The sequence below is a fragment of the Ruditapes philippinarum genome, unplaced genomic scaffold (assembly GCF_026571515.1).
Source record: "Ruditapes philippinarum isolate M1 unplaced genomic scaffold, ASM2657151v2 ctg135_1_1_1_1, whole genome shotgun sequence".
In the NCBI taxonomy this organism is placed as follows: Eukaryota; Metazoa; Mollusca; class Bivalvia; order Venerida; family Veneridae; genus Ruditapes; species Ruditapes philippinarum.
The window spans coordinates 544,671-559,502 of record NW_026862663.1 but is presented as its reverse complement, the minus strand read 5'-3'; the positions used below and the strand labels follow the sequence as shown (position 1 = coordinate 559,502).

The 14,832-nt window shown below is 31.1% G+C and overlaps 1 protein-coding gene across 2 annotated transcripts in view; it reads right to left on the bottom strand.

The window, feature by feature from the left end:
- The window catches only part of LOC132719793 (uncharacterized), a 118,156-nt gene extending 104,057 nt beyond the window's left edge, over positions 1–14,099 (bottom strand). The window contains exon 1 of one of the 2 annotated variants that reach the window (XM_060703687.1): positions 13,947–14,099. The gene's annotated coding sequence lies outside the window, so the exon portion shown is untranslated. The remainder of the gene's footprint in view (positions 1–13,946) is intronic. The other variant, XM_060703689.1, reaches the window with a different exon arrangement.
- Between the last annotated feature and the right edge of the window lie 733 nt (positions 14,100–14,832).

The following is a 14,832-nucleotide window of genomic DNA, read 5'->3' as shown; positions in this document are numbered from 1 at the left end:
ATGAGCAATCTGCAGCAGTCTATAGTAAATGAGCAATCTGCAACAGTCTAGAGTAAATGAGCAATCTGCAACAGTCCAGAGTAAATGAGCAATCTGCAGCAGTCTATAGTAAATGAGCAATCTGCAGCAGTCTAGAGTAAATGAGCAATCTGCAGCAGTCTAGAGTAAATGAGCAATCTGCAGCAGTCTAGAGTAAATGAGCAATCTGCAGCAGTCTAGAGTAAATGAGCAATCTGCAGCAGTCTAGAGTAAATGAGCAATCTGCAACAGTCTAGAGTAAATGAGCAATCTGCAGCAGTCTAGAGTAAATGAGCAATCTGCAGCAGTCTAGAGTAAATGAGCAATCTGCAAAGGTCTAGAGTGAGGTGAAGAAACAGCTAAGAGATCTAAATTAAACAGTCCAAAGTTAGGTAAAGACATAGTAACTAGATATATAAAACAAGCCAAATAAGGTAAAGAATCATTTAAGAATTCTAACACAGTTCAAAGTATGGTGAAGAAACAGCTAACAGATCTTAAACAGCCAAAATGAGGTAAAGATATAGCTACTAGAGCTCTAAAGCAAGCCAAAGTAAGGTAAAGAAACATGTAAGAGATCTAACACAGTCCAAACTTAGGTAAAGAAATAGCTAAGAGATCTCAAACAATCTAAACAGGAAACCAACACAGTATAGGTCATATGGCACTGAAACAGGAAAGATGATTTTTGGCTTACTTTTTGTGTTTCAAACTTAAAGCAACATTATGGGTAAAAAGAGTTGCTTAGTCTAAAGTAATTCTAACCCATTAAGTCACCTCTTACAATCACACAGCAGAGATAAATGGCGGCAGCAATTCTGATGCCTCAACCCTTAAAAGCAACCCCTAAGCCACAAGGGGGCTATTCTTGAATAATTTGCAAATGGTATTAAAAGCAATTCTGACTTATTTCACAGATTCAAATATCCTTGAGCATAGAATTTATCATATTATATCATGTTCTTATAGTGCTGAACAATATAAGTGTAAAATCAATGCAAGTCAGCACTAAACTTAAATCTTATGACAGATACTATCAATATTTTAGCGGGTATTTTTATTTTCCACCTGTCATATATTTTTTCTTGAAAGAAAAACTTAACAAGAAAACTGACACTTACAAGAAGGTAGGAAACCCATTTGTAATAATGAGGCAATAAAAAGTGGTGAAATCTATTTAGAAGAAGGAGTATTTTTGTTTTTGTAATCAACATTTCGAGAATATACATCATAACAAAATCATTACAATGATTCTGGTGCTAATTAGGGTTTGGCATATTTTTGTTTTCTTTGCTATTATTTATGTGTTTTTAGTAGTAATGTTGTCACTGTGTGAATGCTTTAACAGACATAGAATGTACAAAGGTTGTCCAACTTTCAACTGGGTAATAATACAACGGACACATTTCTGCAATTAAGGATATAATTATGTGTCTTTCTTCTTACTTCAAGAAAAACTTAATCCTTTGTAAATTAATAAGACAAGGATTTAACACAATTTCAATGTTATCTTCAGGGCTTTCATTTCATTTAATTTTTTGGGGCAGAAGCTTGGTCCAATTTCCCTCTAAAATTAATGTGTATTTTTAAATATGTATGATTGTTGACAGACAAATATCATGTCTTTCATCAAAATGATGCAAAACTCTCATACCTGAGTGCCCCTTGGCCAAATCCCCTATAATAGCTAGATTTTTTACCTAATGACATCAAAATCAAAAGAAGTCAATTACTGAATATGTGCAATATCCTTACTAAAGTAAACAAACTAAGGTTCACTCCTTTAAGTTCTAAAATCATAGATGAAACAAGGATTTTCCACAAAGTAACACCTTGACTTTTGACCTACGCAGCTATAATGACCTTAAAATCAAAATGTGTGTTAATATGGGATAAATACAAAAATTGACTAACATATGACCTTCAAGGATGACCTTGACCTGGCTCAGCGGTGACAGAATGTTCTGCACATCCCATATTGAGGTGAACATTATTTGACCTTTTGAACAATTGAGTTTGAAGAAAATCTTTTAAGGCATAAAGCTAACATGATGAAGACATACTGATTAACACCAAAATGACTCCAGTATGGTTCCCTCCACATATTTGTGGTGGAGATACAATTAATATCAAAGCTGAGAGCCTTGTGGTCTTGGATGAATATATTTTAAAGATTACATTTTTTGCAACAAGAATAAATTTGATAAACTTTTGAGCTAGGTACAGTCCTGCATAACATTGGCCTAGAGATAATGTTTGAACAAAAATGAGAACAAACATACATGTATGTCTCAGACTTTGAGCAGTCTTTAAGGCTTTTTCTTAAATTTTATGACCCGTGATCTTATTATTCTTATCATTAACATAATAATTCAACATGTTTCATTATCTTTTTTTCATATAAAAATGAAATAAAGCTTAGAATTTAATATCATTTAAAAAGCATCATAAAAAAATTATTTGACTACATTAAACACTAAAAATAATTGATACTTTTTAATTACATTAATAATTACATCATTACACTGTTATAGACCCTATAATTTTCACAAAACACCAATTTTTGTTTGTAATTTGCAGATGCAAGAAAACACTTTAAGCAGAAACAGATTCATCTTTACTCTTATATCATCTGGATACAATGTTTTAGATTAAGGCAAAGAAAGTGTAATTTCAACAGCAAATGATTAAGGAAAGAAAATGATTAAACATGCATGCTGGTTTTGCACAACTTCGGTTTTTATTTGAAGGAATTAATTAAGGTGATGCATCCATAATCAGTCAATCAATCATTTAAATAAGACCTGGGTCATGAGGCTTAAAAGAAAACTTCTAAGCTCAAACTCAAATCTAAGGCATTTGATTGGTCAGTACAGATTTTGCCACTCATGAGGCAGTTCTCTCAAAAAGTTAAACAGCCTGAAAGCTAGGCCCGGTCTTGTCAATTTAACAAGTTAATAATATAAAGAGAATTAGTTCTCCCAAATTGATATGATCTCCTGATGGACCTTATACCTTAACCAGAAGTACAGCTGATATTTACTGAGATAGAATTTGAGATTTTTTATTGGTTCAGGTAAACACTTGTGAAAGTAAACTGATCATTGATACCACTTAATGGTGTTTTGTTTTCATTGATTGAGCTGAAATAATCCACCTGGAAAATAAAAAAAGAACAGAAAAAAATATTTTTCTTTTTTTACATTCCAGCATACTGGAGCAATACTGAGTCTTGACATTGATTGCATTGGTCTATTATGATCATTTTTATTTTCTACATTTTTAGTCATGCATGTGATGAAACATGTTATTGTTGATGTTTTGACCAAGGTGATATTAAGTATGATAACTTATTCTTTATCTTTTGGTCTGGCCACAGACTACATATTTTGAAGTTTGGTGTTAAATAAAATCTGGACACTGACTGGCAGTGAAGCAATATAAAATCACAACACATCGAGTAAATCCTTTATCCCTGTTTTGAAATATTTATCATTTACTTATAGTATCAAATATGCAATTATATGAATGCTGCACTGTTTTTCTTTTGGTTCACACTTATTTCTTTATACTTGATTTTGCAACAATGTTGTTCTCTCTCAGGAATGCATATACACAAACCGTTTTTAATTTAAATTAAAGCATAAAATCGGCCATTTTCCCCTCTTTTGTCCATGTTTTAACGCCGCCAAACCATGTGTTTACAGAGTCACACGCTCTTTTTATAGCCGGGTTTTACCTATGCGCAATACATACAGGGCCCAGTTAACAAACATAAATGTTGATTTGGCCTAATTGCCAAAGAGTCATGCGCTCTTGTTATATTAAAATTTTTTATTGAGGGCCTCAATCGCATGAGGGTGAGCAGCACTCCAGTAACTATGCCGGACATATGGCGTATAGACTTCGCCACTAATCTTAGTTGCCGCCCTATCTAAGAAACTGACACTTGTCAATGTAAACAAATAAATGTCATTCAGTTTAACTCGAATTATCTTAGAAAACAAGATAACACAAAGTGAATATGAGAAAATGTTGTTTTATTGTTATTAATATGTTGATAAATACTCTTTATATTTCTTTGTGAGAATAATGTTTAGTGCCAATTTTTTATGAACTTTCAAAAATGATTCTAATGTCAAGTCACAAGTCTAGTGATTTTTCTTCTTCAATCTGAATTTCTGAGGGTCATGCTTTGTCTGGGGTAGACTTATTTAATTTCTATCTTGAGTTGTTAAGCTTTGTTAAATCAATTAGAAGTCGACATTTCGTTTAGCTCTGAGCATTTGATATGTATTTCCCAAGTTGCTGGCCCCGGAAAAATAAAACGCATACGTAAAACATGTTGCCAAAACGAAAACGACGTGTGAACTGGATAAATACTGTCCAAATGCAAACCATTTTACCCGGGATTTAATGCATTTGCTTTGTATTAAATAAGCCTATATCAATCTGGTTTAAAATTGTATGCTATAATAGCATCAACGCACCTTTTTTTCCCCCGTGTAATAACGTCTGCAGAGTACCTCGAAACTGTTGGAGCCCTGGCCGTCCCGGCTCGGGCACCAACCGTTCCTCTGGACTCTGCAGATGTTATAACACGGAAAAACATGCGTTAACACTATAATATAAAGTTTATCTACTGTTTATTTGTTTGTGGAACCAGATTATGATACACAAATCTGTTCATTGATTTCAATGTTAATTAAATAAAACATATTGCTTCCGCTGCTTAGAAACAGAACTACATTTGTCTTCTGTATTGAAGGAGTGTGAAAGAATTGTACAACATTTGTCGAAAACTTACACTCTGTATTGAAATATTACTGAAATACATGCATTGTGTACTGTGTTTTTGTATGTTTGCCAAGGAAAGAAACTGTAAGTAATAACAATAGGACAATTAAATGAACAAGAAATCACAGAGGTGTTTCTGTGCATTAAACAATGGTAATAAACTACTTTAATTAGAACTTGCAGGTGTTTATGTAGTAATGACATAGTGTAAAATATATATCAAATCAAATTGCTTGCTTGTAATCAAGCTTAATGGCACTAACATTATATATAACTAACAGTATTCTAAATATGTATGGTATAAGGAAAAAATTAAGTAGAAATTCCAAAAAATTGAGTGAATATATATTGATATATACACTGCAATTGTGCTAAGCTTTAGGTATGTTAATGGTGGATAACAAGTGCCATAGTAGATTGTTTGGTTTTACAGTGCAAATGGTCATATGGCACTGAAACAGCAAAGCTAATTTTGGCTTACCTCAAGTGTTATAAACTTAAAGCAACACCAGGCCCCGTGTTCACAAAGATTTTAGGATCAGGATCAAGATCAGGATCAAATCTAAAAACTCAAATATTATCCATTGTTAATTCTTATAGATTAGATATTTAATATTAACTTGATAAAACTGGACTTGAAATAGCATGTTTTTGAAATTAAAGAATAAATTTATTGTAATTTTTGAAAGATATGGGCATTTTACAGTTAATCCAAATATTGATCTTGATCCTAAAATTGATCCTTATTTTGATCCCATTATTTTTGTATTTGTTTCGTTATTTGTCTATTTTATCCCAAAACAGGATTGTTTCTTTGCAAATCAGCAAAATATTACATTAACTTTATGTACCATTCAATTCTAGCAAAATACAATCAATATTAGTTATATAAAACAAAGAAAATAAAATCAGGATCACTTGATCCTGATCCTGATCTTTTCTTTGTGAACACGGGGCCTGGGGTCGAAACCATCTCACCTGCTGGAGCTAACAGATGTACAGACTCTAGTAATTCAAACCAATTAAGTCACCTCTTATGTTCATGCAGGGGCAAATAGTGGCTACAATTCTGATGCCTCAACCCTAAATGGCAACCCCTCAGCCACAAAGGGGACCATATTAGAAGTTTGTTATAATTTTATTGTGTAAATAGGTACTGTTGAAGAATTGTGTAAATAGGTACTGTTGAAGAGACAGAAATAGTAGACAATCAATGAAAACCTATTTACACATTTTGCTTATTTTTTTTCTCGGCAAATTCAAATAGGAGTTAGGTAATAGGGCAGTGAAGAAAACAAATGTTATTCATTTATGTGAAACTCAGAATCAACATTTGATATATATTTTTTTCTATACAAAAAAGACAGACATTACTTTTAATTTATCTTATGCAAATACACATACTGAATGCAAATATCTAACAGACATTAATTTTGCCTTTCATTAATAAAGTTGCTGTATCAGTTTGATTGAATATTGTGTATGATATATGTTACATATTGTTACTAAAATAATTTAATATGTGTGCTTTATTCTTGTCCAGAAAAATAAGACAGTTTATTAGCTTTGGAGGATATCATAACTGATGTGAAAATTACTCAAATCCAGAAAAAAACAATCAGGCAAGTTGCATAGCAATATTAAAAGGGATGTATTAAGCTTACGACTTCCAGTTGGTCAAGTTGAAGTGTATCGAATTCATGATTCTGACAGCCTTACTACAAGATTATTGCAGGGGCTTTAATTGAATACCATATCTCACATAATAGGTATCATATTGAAAACTTACAATCAATTAAGGATCTGTCTGTAGTCTAAACAACATGTAATGTAATTTTTTTTAATCCAAGCAAGTTAATCCAAGTATTTTTCTTGTTAATTTAACCAATAAAATGCCTCCAATTAAAGACTAGTGAACAGCTATATTTTTTCTGCTGATATTTTAGAGGAAAGCTATTGAGAGTTCAAGAGCGAGTTCAGTGATCTGACAAGATATGTTTTTTTTTACTATCAGACAAGTGTTATCAATTAGCACTGTAAATAGGTATTATGCCAATCTTATCTATCAATTACAACAATTTACTGGTCATTTCTCTTATTGCTCTCAATTATTGGATATATTTGCCAGGAATGTAAGTAAAAATAGATTTACCGGGTAGAGATCGAATACTTGTAGAAATATAAGCAAAAAATAAGGTTGCTATCTTATATGAGTAATCATAATGATCCAAAGAAAATTTACTTTTGATTTAATTTGACTAAAAAGGCTGTGTTACTCTCCCAGAACTAAATACATTCTGGTAGAGATAACCACCCACCACCAAGAATATACAAAATAATGTTTATAATCTATTTGCCTAGATAAATTCTAATAAATTTATCATGTTATTCTGTGATTAGAAAAAATTATCAAACACTTCAAGTAAAAATTTGAGACAAGATCAAACTAAATATCAAATCTGGACAGGTATCAAAGCTGGGAATACCTCCCGTTAGAATATATACATCAGATTTTTTAATTTGAAATGCCCATTCTAAATTTTTATATTATTCAAAAATTGTAAATACAGCAAACAGATAGCAGTTCAAATTTCTCTACATAAAAAATAGGAAATGTGCAGTCTTTTTATTAAACTACATTAGCTACTTAAATGATACTTTAATATCAGAATCATTTTGAAAATTGTTTAAACATATTTAGATTTTCTTCACTACATGGAAGTCCTAACAATCAAAGGGATACAAATTGGTAAATAACCAAAAGGCAAAATTCTCAAATTATGGTTGTATACATTAAAGTTTTGAAAAGGAAACCAACATTTAAGCCTCCATACTTTGTCACATGATACTTAAAATGGCATATGAGTTTCATTTATCTATGATTGAGATATGATCTCCATTCCCTAAACTTTTTCGGGTCAAATTTTTGAAATTCTTGCAATTTCATTTTTTTTTCTTTTCTTTTTTTCAATTTTATTCAGTTTAAATGCATTTGTGTTTTACTCACCATTTTGATGTATTCAGAGAAATATCATGACTAGGGTTTTTCTGAAATTCAGACACCAGTTATCTTGGAATTCCATAAAAATACCATCATATATGTATACTGTACCATTATTATGATTCCTGTTTCATTGTTCTTCTTTCAGAGGTAATTAAAATAAGAATATGAAACTATTTGTAAGTAGTTTTGCAGGTGAACATTATTTATTGTACTCAAAAATATGCTTTGTTTATTGCAGAGTTTTTTGTGTGCCGATTATATTTAGAAATGTGCTGATATTTTCACTGCATAATTTTTAAAGAGAATAACAAAAATACTTTATTATAAAATATGTAGTTCACTGTTTAAATTATTTATTTAAAGATTTATACACAGCAAGTCTTCTTTATGTATCACAAAATTATGACTGGTTATTTAAATTTCCTGTATGAATGACAGAATTGATAAGCAGACATTTAGACCACCATTGTACATTTTTAAAAATCTTACCTATGACCTTGACCATTAAGCTACATGCTTGGTCTAATTCATCACAAATTGTTTGTAACAGTAAGTGCAAAATGATCACTACAAAACTAAAGCTACTGTGAAATATATCAATAAAGGACAAAGATACAGACTCAGGACATGTCTATCAATGCAACATCATATCATTACATATGACTTAGTATAACCTTGACCTTTACCGCTGGTAAACTGTACCTTGTTAAAACATCACTTTGATCTTAATAAGCAGCATGTTTATGCAAAAATATTTCAATACTATCCCTGAATAACAAAGTTATGCACCAAACAAGATCATTTATAGGCATGTGTGACCTTGACCTTGTTCTTGCATGAAACATGCCAACATCATGTCCAATATATTTACAAATTTATCCAGGCATGATAGAATTGTTGACCTACAATGAAAAATTCATGAGAATTGTTAAACAAATATGACCATTAATGCATATTCATAAAAGATTCATATCATGATTGTGAAGTACAAGCCCACCCAAAAAATGGAACAATATGTGTGCAAGGTACACAGTCCTTAGCAAGTTGGATTCATATAGTACAAAACCGACAAACAAATTGTGGATAAGAGGCAATGGACAGCTTTTAGTGCTCAGGTGAGCTTATAGCACAAACTAAGTTTCATCACTGTGATTAAACAAAAGGAGCTTTTAAAGTTTAAATAAACCTTATTTCTTTAATCTGCGTTCAAAATCTTGAAGTATTTATTTTCAAGTTCATGATTCTTAAACAAAAGGTGACAGTCATAGCCTTTGCAGGTATTTTGGAAACTAAATTTTTCAGAAAAACCTAATCAACCACACAAGTCAAAGAAAGCCATCAAATCTTAAAGCTTTACATGCTTCATTTCAAGTCATTAGCTTTGACAAAACAACAGTTTGCTATTCATCAAAGGAACATACAACTAGTTCCAACAGCAATTATGCTTTCAAGTAAGATTTACCCGTAGGACATATATCTACCTCTATACTACAATTCTGTGTATTTTCTTTGACCTTAGTCATGTTGATTAAATCAGTTATTGGCACTAATTTTCCACTTAATGTGTGATTAGGTGTGCCATCTATTACAAACAAGTAACATAATTAGACCAATAGAAGTTCTGCAAAAATGTGGTCAAAGGTACTATGTAAATAGTGAATGCTCTGAGATGAAAATACTGTCACTAATATAACATTATTACCTATAACAAAATATACAAAGAAACAAAGCAAAGATTCAAGAAATACATTAAAGAACTATACTACAGACGATATATTATATAGAAACAGATTGCTTGAGGTGCCGATTTAAAACCATAATATGCGTAATTTTAGGCTGAACAATTACCAATGGTGCCAAAATATTTCTTTAAAGAATGTTTTAGTGGGTTGCAATGTACAGCAATAAGGATATAGGTAATTGCTTCTATTTATTAGATTTTCGTGGCGTAAATTAAAAAGATACAATTTATACATTACAGAAAATGGTTATTATACTTAATACATCGACTGATAGCAATTGATTAAGTTTATTGCTATGCAATTTATTTCCTGCAATCTGATTGGCTTGTGGCAGTTGTTAACTTAAAGTTAATATTGCCAGAAATGATCTTATACTTATTTAATCTCTAAACATCACAGCTTTGGTGCATAAAATAGAGATATACTTAATTAAAAGCACTTATCATTATCACCAAATGTAATATTTCCTTTCATAAGATTTGTCTTTATCATACAAATTTTATACAAGAAAGTAAACACTGTATATCTGAAACTCCTAAAATACAATAAGATGATAAATTGCGTAAAGAGAAAAGTATGTTACAAAATAGAAGTAAGATGAGAAAAGTTATTGACAGAATTCGCATCATTTTCTTAATAAGTGAAGAATAGGGGGAGAATCAGATTATAATCAAAGGGACACTCAGGTTCCATCCTCAGAAAAAGTGAAAATTTGTTCATGACAATTTTCTGATCATTTGTCTGCAGTAGATTCAGAAATAACAACTTACTGGAAAATTTGTAATTACTGGTTAGTTATCAAGAAAAGCCAGTTAGATGGACCAACTGCCATGATATGATCGGAACATATTTGTGTTAAAGTCGATGTAAACACCAGACAAAACCTAATTATTATTTTCTATATATCATTGTCATACAGTAGTATACAAAGGTAGCTACAACTATTACATAAATTTTCAATTTATACTCAGAATCAAGTTTTGATATATATATAGAGGTTTTCACATATGAAATCTATTTAACAAGTTGGTTTATATAGATTGAATTAATTTTAATTCAATTTGTGTTGGAAGCTTACAACCAAGCAATACTGAGCAATGAGTAGAATTTTTTTTGCTCAAGGTAACAATAACTTTGCCCCGGCATTGTTAATTTTAACACATACAACTAGAGATCATTAGATTATACTAATACAAACAAGTTAAATGTTGATGCTGCACATCAAAGACGCTGCCAAATGATGTGAACAGTCACTTATCACTAATCAATTTTTTCTCCGTTTTGTTTGGTATGTGCTCATTGTTTAATAATTAAGTTGCATATTTTTGTGAAAAAGTAGCGCCTAATGCATAAATTCAGAAAGAAATGCCATGGCTGAAATTCTGAAATGTTTGTCTGTTGCGACAAAGATTGAAAGGTCTGGTGGAAGCAAAATAAATTGGATAACAAGTAAATTTAAATGACTGATATACTTAAAATTAATTCAAGACAAAGACGGAGGTATAGAAAAATATCTTTGTTGCGCTGAGAATATGTCCACTTAAATATTGGTGCGAATTGCATAATGTTCGAATGATTTTGAGGACCCACTTTGCCAAGGGAGGTAATCACTGTGAGGAGTTTGCTTGTTCCCTGCCCGAATTTGGTTCCCGTCATTAGACTCTGAAAACTAAGGGTTGAGAGAGAACCGCCTCTTTGATAGTGGCATGGTTTAGGCTTTGTAACTTGTATCCTAATGTTGTAGGGAAGTGATATTGAGTTGTCTTGGTTCCCTTCCCTCCGTCAACGAAGACTAAAATTAATGCTAGCATGCAGAGAATCATATTAAATTTTGCGTCAATTTAAGGCGGAGCCATACTTCATCAGAGGCGGCGCAAATGAAATAAGTGACACTGCCTCAGTCGATACCTCTCTCAACTGTTAACATTTAGAACTGTCAACTATTTACTGGCTCATTGGCATGTTATTTATTAGGTAAATAAACTTAGATATTGATTAAAAGAATACAATATTCAAACATGGCACTATCACTTCAGTTAAACATTTATTTTAATTCCTTAAAGCACTGTGACATGTTGTACATCAGAAAAGCTATTTTTATTAGAAAATTTGAAGACAGTGTGATGTTGTTAAAACAAACAAAAAATTACACAAAAACAAGTCTAAAATTTTCCCCATTGCTGAATAGGCAAATGCATATCTACTAGATGCCATGTGCACGCGGCGTCTAACAAGGCAAAGTCAAGAATTTTATCACTTTAGTGAATTCAATATAGAAAGTCACAAATGAGAGATTTTTTATCACATAAACAGAATATGCCTTTAAGATTTGCTACTAATAATTTGTAGTCACACTTGACACCTTTAATGCTGATTGAATGTCAGCTAGTTATGCAATCAAAAGTAAAAGTAAAACTTGTTGTATTTTGTTACATTCATTTTTACTTGTCTATTTATTTCATTCATTTACTCAATGCTATATATTTAACATGTTAATCATTAATGACAAAAATCAACTTGAAATGTATGTTATGATGAATATGTAAAATTGTGACCTTTTGTGATGTCACAAAATGTACATGTAGGGTGTCCACTTAGCTGAGCTGTCAATAGATGTTGCTTTTGATGATATTGTATGTTTTCTTGTTTAAATATGTATGTATGATTTGATTGAATGGGAATAACAACAACATCAATGGATTCCATTGGAGGACATTACAACAATATCAATGGATCCCATTTGAGGACATTGCAATGACATCAATGGATTCGATTGGAGGACATTACAACAACATCAATGGCTTCAACTGGAGGACATTATAATATAAATATATTCAACTGGAGTCCATTACAACAATAACAATGGATTCCATTGGAGGACATTGCAACAACATCAATGGCTTCAACTGGAGGACATTATAATATAAATATATTCAACTGGAGTCCATTGCAACAACATCAATGGATTCCATTGGAGGACATTACAACAACATCAATGGCTTCAACTGGAGGACATTATAACATCAATATATTCAACTGGAGGCCATTACAACAATAACAATGGATTCGACTGGAGGAACAAAAACTTTAAGAAGGGCTTGGAATTTCACCAATAAAATTAATTTTCTATTTCACAATGAAGTTAATCTTTTATCTATTATTTGATAAAGATTCCAAAGATTTGAACAGTATTTAAGGTCTATCACAATTTGTTTGTTTGTTTGATTGGGTTTCACATCACACCAAAACAATATAGGTCATATACTTTACTGGTGGAGGAAGACCTCAGGTGACGTTTATTTCATTATTACTAGCATGTGCGGGCATCTGAGTAGAAGTCATTCCATAAGCTAGCTGGATATACTAAGCTTCCTCACATGTAAGAATCCAAAGACCCTGTCGGGATTCGAACTGACAGCGGTGAGGGGAAAGTACTATCACAGACGAGATGGGTCCTACATGTTTGCTTCATTGTGTTGACAGTGCATATGAATATGTAAATAAAGCGATCAGTTGCCTCATCTGCATAGTCATCAAACTTTTGTATTATCATTTAATGGCTTTATTAAATATCCGTGCCAAGGTATATGTGATAAAATAAAATATTGCATGAAATAAAATCTTAATCTTGTAAATAAGCTGCCATGAATAAAACACATTAAAACAAGTTAAATGATGGCTTTATATTCTGATTGAATCTCTTTCTAAAACAATCTTTCTAAGGTATGCAGACCCATGTCTTAGTTTAACTTTGTTAATATTTCATTGTAATTTAATAATTCCCCAACAGTATTACTGTAAAATGCTGCATTAACAAAGCTTAAAATATGACTTTACTATGAAGAAAAGAAAGAAAATCTAATTTTAGCCTCTGTGACCTTGACCTTTATCCAATAACAAGAATCCTCACAAAGGGTTGAGGTTCATTAAAGTGGTACCAAAACATCAAAATCTAAGAAAAATCATTTAACATTAAAAATAATGGTTGCTTAAAATAAGAGTCAGTGTGACAGGAGTTCAACATTGCCCACTTGTTATTCTATATGACCTCTATAGTATTGACATCCAACTCATGCTTATTAAGTGATTATCAAGTTAATAATGTTTTACATAATTTTTTAACAATACTTTTTTTTATAATGTATACAATAACCATCAAATCAAGTTTTTTTTATCATTAAAGAGAAATTCAAAATAGAATTCTGCAACAAATAACAACAAAGTGTTGATCTTTTTGAAACAGATCAAAGTAAATATCAAGTAAAAGATAAAAAAAAATATAAAAAAAATAAAATCAATTTTGCAATTAAATTAATACTTCAAATAATGAAAATAATTAAAGGATAAACTAGTGTATTAATTAAAAAAAGAATTAAACAGTTTACCTTCATTCTGTATAGAAATGGTGAAAACTGTGTTATTCCTACACAATATAAGTCCCAATTCCTGATAATTCCCCTGCTTATTTACACCGTTCTTGTTTTCAAATTATCTGCAACTGTTCTCGTGCATCTCCAGAATTCCTCTGTAAATTCACAATCAACAATAGTCAATCTGTTCAACAACAACCAACTGTAAATCATAGAAAAAAATAGCAACACAATCACTGCAACTTGACACAAAGTCTTTATTCAAAATATAAATCAACACTATTTCACTTCATCATTTCAATGTGAGTCATAAAGCTATAAAGTCTATAAAGCTCTTTATTTACACCAAAAATCATTCAATTAAAATCCAGCATTAATTTCTCACATATCAATTTCACTTTGTAACAGTAAGAAATTGATATCAAAATCCTGAAAACAAAATATTCATCAAGTTAACACACTTTGACTGATTTACAACAAACAGTAATCAAATTTTATAAATTGATATTATTTTTTTTATTGTCCTTAGCAATATATTTGAGTAAATATGAATCAGTCATTTAACAATTGCCTGACACATTAAAACAATAGTAATTCACCATTTTATATTTAAACAGAACCAGCTTCTCGCATATATATGCAATAAGTGTCAAACGATAACAGAATTATATAGAGGGAGAAAGTAAAACACCTTCCCACAACTATTGAAGAGCTTAATTATCTCAGATAGCACACTGCCAAAGATATATCGTAGCAAAACACCTTAAAATATTATATTTATATACCTTCTATCCAAATCTCTCCTCTGATTTGACCAACCAATATACTAGTGGTTATAATGATGGTGAAACATATTTATTATTAAAAAAAATAAATGATTTATAAGTAAAAAAGTCTAAGT